Source organism: Cryptotermes secundus, unplaced genomic scaffold (assembly GCF_002891405.2).
Source record: "Cryptotermes secundus unplaced genomic scaffold, Csec_1.0 scaffold47, whole genome shotgun sequence".
In the NCBI taxonomy this organism is placed as follows: Eukaryota; Metazoa; Arthropoda; class Insecta; order Blattodea; family Kalotermitidae; genus Cryptotermes; species Cryptotermes secundus.
Window position 1 is genome coordinate 806,846 of NW_019721002.1, and position 6,742 is coordinate 813,587.

Consider the following 6,742-nt stretch of genomic DNA (forward strand, 5'->3'; position numbering starts at 1 on the left):
AAGCAAGTAGAGTGAACCATATTTAACCCTGAAGATGGAAGCATTACGTTCCCTGAAATGTGAGTAAAATTGTGCCGTCTTTCTGCTAAGGTTTAATGTGATCTGTAACCCAGGAAAATTGGAACGTGTGGCGCATACAAGTGACCTGTAGTTGAGGCGCACAGCAAGAATTTCCAGCAAACCTAGACGCTGGTTGGTCCCTTTCCGACTGTTTCGATATCACCGTTCTTTATCACCATCGCTACTCACCCAACGCTACAATATATAATTTCTATAGCTGAAACACTGGAACACTTGGTGAAGCACTGCGCTACAAGCCGAAAGGTCACGGTTTTGATCCCCGACGAGGTTATTAGATTTTTCAATTTGCGTAATCCTTCCGCCCACACTATGGCCCTGGGGTTGACTCAGCCTCAAACAGAAATGAGCACTAGGAATCTTTGTGGGGGTAAAGGGCGGCCGGCGCGTAATACTGACAAAATCACTGCCAACTCTAAGCCGATTGTATAGAAAATGTGGGAGCCTCCACGTCTCACAACCCTGCAGGCCTCCACGGGCTGTTAACAGGAATAGTTTAACACTTTATCTTTTTAGTTGAAACATTGTCGTTAAATGAGGTAAGAAACATGCAAGTACCTGATAGTGTATGGAGACTCTCTACCGAATACGGGTAACCCGCTCGGTGGCTGTAACAAACCCGGCAGCCTTACACCGTGTTCCAACCCGTCACGAGGCTTCATGTGACTTGGTGACGTGTATGGAGCGATTTAGGTGACAGGCAACACCTGTCCGGGTTTGCACTGGAGCTGAGTAACTCGCGACCGCAAATCCAACGTGGACACAGCTGTACATACTAATGGTGTCCAAGCTGGTGACGCGAAGCGACGCGTCGCGAGGTCTCGACCGCAGCAGCTGCGGTCACCAGCCGTTGTGACTTAATAAATCAGACTGAACTTCCCCTCCTCACTAAACCGTAACCGGGCCCCTGGACCGTTGTAATTTCCTCGAAATTGGCGAGTGTTACGTGATTTGTGTCGTGAATATGTTAATCGGGTTCTGCGGAGAATATTTGGACCGAAGAGAGATGAAGTGACAGGAGGTTGGAGAAAACTGCATAATGAGGAGCTTCATAACTTGTACTCCTCTCCAGGTATAATTAGAATGATCAAGTTAATGAGGAATGAGGATGAGATGGGCATGGCATGTAGCACGAATGGGAGAGAAGAGGAATGCATAGAGGATGTTGGTGGGAAATCCAGAAGGAAAAAAACCACTGGGAAGACCAAGGCGTAGGTGGGTAGACAACATGATAATGGATCTTAGAGAGAGAGGATGGGATGGCATGGATTGGATTCATCTGTCTTAGGATAGGGACCAGTGGATGGCTCTTGTGAACACGATAATGAACCTTCGGGTTCCATAAAAATGCTTGAAAATTCTTGAGTAGCTGCAGGATTGGCGGCTCCTCCAGAAGGTCTCAGCTCCATAAGTAAGTACCAGAGTACACGGTGAGATCCCAGAAAACAATAACGTTCATGGTTACCGAAGTCAGTACCTTAATAAAATATTGGATGTCTCGGAAAAGATCCGATCCGGTAGCCTCCCGAAGGTAAGTCCGAAGTGTTGCCAATTGCAGATGCCTCGTTCTTCTGTCATTGTGTTTCAGTACGCGTCATGGTACCTGTGATTCGTACGGTAGGGATTTTTGATGGCCACTGCATAAGCCTAAGCCGATTGTCTAGAAAATGTGGGAGCCTCGACGTCTCATAAGCGTATGGGCCTCCACGGCCTGTTACAGGGATAGCTTTCCGTGTTACCTGTTTAGTTTCCAGCAACCAGGGGCAACCAGGCTGTCCGTTCAGGGCATCTGGCACTGCTCATGAAGCCTTTTCACGGTGAACAAACCTCGCCGCCTGGAGAGGGTATTAAGCTTCAAAACTGTCGTATCCCATGGAATGCAGCGTCGTTCCCTTCTGCTTTGATGTCGCTTCAGACCCCTGCTTGTTGAGCTCAAAGGCAGAAGGGTAGCTCACAGCAAGCGGAATATTAGAATCAAGCATCTGTAGGCTTTAAGGAGAATGCAGTCGAGCGGCATAATACAGCGGTAACGATCTAGATACGCGCTCTGGCAGAATCAGTGTTCGAATCCCAGCTACCCCGAATCAGGTTTCAAGAGGATTTCCTTAGTCACAGCAGGCAAATTCAAGCATCTCACGCTTGTTAGACCACAACCGCTTCCTTCTAAGTCCTTCTCAATACATTTCTCTTTAATTACACTGAAACCGCCGTAAGATAATTCGCCAGTAGTCACCATCGCGAGTTTGCCAAATGTCGCGTGTAGGCATTTGGTCATCAGCCTCAAAGCCGGAAGCTGATTCATCTCAAGGGTTATGGAGTATAGGCCTGTTGGTAAGAAGTGAGTGTGTAAACAGCGACCTTCCGTCTTGTAGCATAATATCTCAACCAGCTATGCTACCGCGTGACCCCTCAATCTATATATATATATATATATTAATGAACACCATTAACATAATAATAATATAAGATTATCCTTTTGTTAAAGTAGACGCCACGCTGTTAAAAGAGATAGGCGAAAGGAGGCATACATCCACGTATTCCTAAACCAGGCCTCTTTGCCCGCACAGAGATAGACCCCGGGACTATCACCTAGAAAGCTGGGTGGGCCCCAGAGCTGGTTAGGGCCCTTTGAAGAACAGAGAAGCCTGTTGCCACTCTCGGGGATCGAACCATCATTCCTTGGTAGTATAATCCCTAGCTTAGTCACTGCAGTGACTGAGCTATCCCGACTGTATTAGTTGAGTTATGTTCTCTATTTATTTTCGTGCTGAATTCATAAGCGAGGGACCAGTGAAAGAGTCAGCACAGTAAGAAAGCAAAGACAACAGTAAAACAAAAACAAACAGTCAATAAATTGTGGTTACTTTAACTGAACTATGTCGGTTTACAGACTGCATTAGCGGCAGAAACACATAAGCAGAGGGCAGTTGTTGCAGGGAAAACTGAAGGGAGGAAATAGCGCGTGTTTCGAGCTGGAACATGTATAATGATAATTATAATAATAAAAAATATAAAAGGTAAAGTTGTCCCTGTGCTTAACTAATTAAACACTGAGCCATGAAGACGTATGGGGAGTGGGTGTATAGATCCACATTTTGTTGACCTCGGCACTAATTCGAGGTAAGTGGTCAGCTTCACGCCCCAGCCGCTTTACCCCCGGTACCCATCGTATAGGAGGGTTTGAGGACCTCAGAGCCGGTCTGAACGACACGGAGAAGGTAAATTTCTTTCGCAACCGGGACTCAACCCCCGAATTCTCCGTCCTCCAGCCCGTAGCCAGTCGCTATACCGACTGAGCTATCCCGGCTCCCCAATAATAATAACAATTTCGGCTCATTAGCAGGACCGAATGGAGGAGTTGGCAGTCACTTGACGAGCCACATAACTGCGTAATGAAACTGTGTTATGGAGGCAGCTGCTAGAGTTATGACACACTCCAGACTTGAACTCGGGATATTTGCGAAGGGCAAGGACGGACATTAACGCATGTGCTGTATGATTCATGTGTTTTCCTGTCGTGAAACACGTTAAATAAGCTCGAAGTGCGGCAGTTATAAGTGCGCAGACAAGCAATTCATTACCGCGAAGCAATTAACGCCGAGGGCTGATAGACTGTACCATTCAGTCAGAAGTAAACAAGTGTGACAAATGTCTGCGGGTACTATTGGCGCCTTCGGCAATTCGGAGAGCGGCGTCTCTTCTGCTTTCGTAATGTGACGCTTCGCAAATTCGCAGTCGCAATTTCTACACCCCCCCCCCGTCCGTGCCCATTATCAGCAAGAGAATGCTCCTGCTTAAGAAAGTAACAGATAACGGACTGGCTTCTCACCACAAAAGTCCGGGTTCCATCACAGAGCATTCGTTTGGGATTTGTGGTGAACGAAACGGCACTATAGCACGGTCTATCCGAGTACTTATGTTTCCCTCCCAATTTTCATTCCTCCAAATATTCCATTTTTTATTCTCTCATTCGGAGTAGATACAATGGCATATTTGCGACCTGAGTACCGAGCGGCTCAGCCCATCCTTACTCTAATAAAATGAGAGAGACAGAACGGGTCAGGTTTTCAGCTCGGAGATCCAGGTTCATTTCCTGGCACGGAAATTGTATATGGGGAGAAATAAAGAATGCCGTCTTCTTGGATGTGGCGCCGTGTAGATCTTGTATAAGCCGACGTTTCGGAGGAAAGTATCGCCTCTGTCTTCAGGGAACAAGGAACCTTCGTGAGCAGGTGGCTGCAGACTGCAGTCTGCAGGCAATACATTCCTCTGAAACGTCGGTTTATACAAGATCTACACGACGCCACATACAAAAAACAGCATTCTTCATAGTTACCGCCGCATAAAACCTCAAATCTAACATGGTAAGATATATTCGAAGAAAAAGCTTTTCTTAATATACTCCGTTTATATGGAAAGAAATTTATTCACAAAAACAGTTGCGGAACAGCGAGTGGAGATCTAAGAAACTCATTTACATGAATGGTGTGGGTCTGTTCTCTGTTGTGGCTTCCCATGTAGTTTTTGCTCTCAAGCATGACATGAGAATTCGTTTTGAACTATTTGCTCTTCATGAAGTTTAAATAAAGACAAAATTTTAATCACTGTCATAAAGTGACGTATTCCATTTTAAAGCGACACAAAAGTGTATCATGAGGTAATATCCTGTTCTGTAGCTTCACGTTTTGCTTTATCTGTATACAGCAAAACATGACACAGTCTCTGCATTTGTGGCAGCGGGTGGCAACTTTGTTTCTGCGCCACGTCTACTCTCCTCCTGTCATGCAGAGAAGCGAAATTTCGTAGAAATTAATATCGCTTGATATTTACCATTAGTCTCCATCTCTGTAATTATTTCATGATGGAAGAGACGGTCCAGAACGAAAAAGGAATTTCAGATTTAGCTTTTCATTGGTTACAAAAAGAAAACACGTAGAGTAAAATGGAGTTTGACATGGCGACAGTAGCGCCGCAGTGTGGGAACGGATAACAATCCCAAGACAAAAGACAGAGACTTGTCTCGTGGTCACCTCGTGGCGCTTTGCAGTGCCATCCGGTGAGGTTTTAATGTTATAGAAAAGATTGAGACGGCAGGTATAAATTTTCGGAAGTTTGGTTAGGGGGAGGAATCCCACCGCGGCGGCCCGGGTTCGATCCCGGGGGTCTGGTCAAGTGGGATTTGTGGTGGGGACAGGTTTTCTCCGAATATTTCTGTTTCTCCTGCCAATCTTCATTCCACCAATTGCTCCACAATCACCCTCACCTATCATCTGGGGCTGGTACAGTAGGCCAGAAGCGGCCGCAGTACAAGGGACTTAGTCCCACCCCACTAGCAATAAAAAAAGGGACGGAAGAAGAAGTGGGAAAGATCGCGTGGAAATTTAGTGGGAAGCAGGGAAATACTGGAAAACTTGTTCCTTCGTAGCTCCGTACACTAACTCCTGGGGGAGTTGAAACACAAAAGGCACGATAATATTCTGGAATGACCCGTCGGTTTTGTGGAATTCCCACTCGTCTCTGCCTCAGGATCAATATTTACTTGGACGAGTTTAACCGTCTGAAGAAATGAGGTCATTATGTGTACCATTTGATTTATACAATTCTCTCCAAATTTTGTTAGGTTGATAAACTCAAGGATCATGAGATTAACAGTGCATGGAAGACGAGTGAGAGAGAAAAAAGGAATGTACACAAAGTTTTTATACGAAAATCTGAAGCAAGAAGACAACTTGAAACACTTATGTGTAAATGGGAAGGGGAAGCTTATATTAAGATGTATCATAAATATAAAGGACGTGGACTCATCTGGCTCAGAATAGAGACAAATGGTGAACTCACAGAGATATTGGGGTTTCTGACTTTATCCATCGTCCTGGTTTTAAGATAACTAAGGAAAACACACATCAGGTGAGGGAAGACACCTATTCTGTTGGGTCCCTTAGAAAGAGCTAGCCTCAATAACTGGTCCAGGCTAGCTCTTTCTGAGGGACCCAACAGAATAGATGTTTTCTCACACCTGAGGACGGAAACAGATCCAGTTTCCGAAACGTCGTGTTTTTCTTAGTTATCTTAAAACCAGAAGAATGGATAAAGTCCGAAAACCCAATATCTCTATGTGTTATACACCATCGTCAGAATCCTATAGTAACCAATGATGGACTGTTATGAATACGGTAATATACGTTTTGGTTTTATTAAATATTGGGAATTTCTTGAGTCGCTGATCGACTATTAGCTTAGGCACAATAGATCACTGTAGGTCGCGGTGCAAGGGCCAAGAAGACCCACCCCTTATACCTTCATGTACAACTATTAGCTTCTGAAGAAGGGCTCACCTCCATGGAGAGATTAGTAATTTAGTTTATTAATAAATAGATAATCTCAGATGTTTCTCAGAATAAATATTGATTATTTTGTAACTCAAATATGTAACTCAAATATCCACTTACTGTGGATACCCCAGCATCTGCCTGGACATTTTCCTTTTTTGTAAATTTAGTAACTAACGAAATACTTCTCTTATTAGTTTACTAACAGATAACTGATTATTACGCCACCATATATATATATATAACACCTGGAAAGCTTCAAAATGCGGTGTTGGAGAAGGATGGAGAAGATCGGTTGGACCGATTATGTGAGAAATGAAGAAGTGTTATTTAGA

General features: G+C 44.6%; 1 protein-coding gene across 2 annotated transcripts in view; it reads left to right on the top strand.

The window, feature by feature from the left end:
• LOC111874418 (somatostatin receptor type 5) overlaps positions 1 to 6,742 on the top strand; it is a 275,264-nt gene that overhangs the window by 84,275 nt on the left and 184,247 nt on the right. The gene's annotated exons all lie outside the window — the stretch shown is intronic.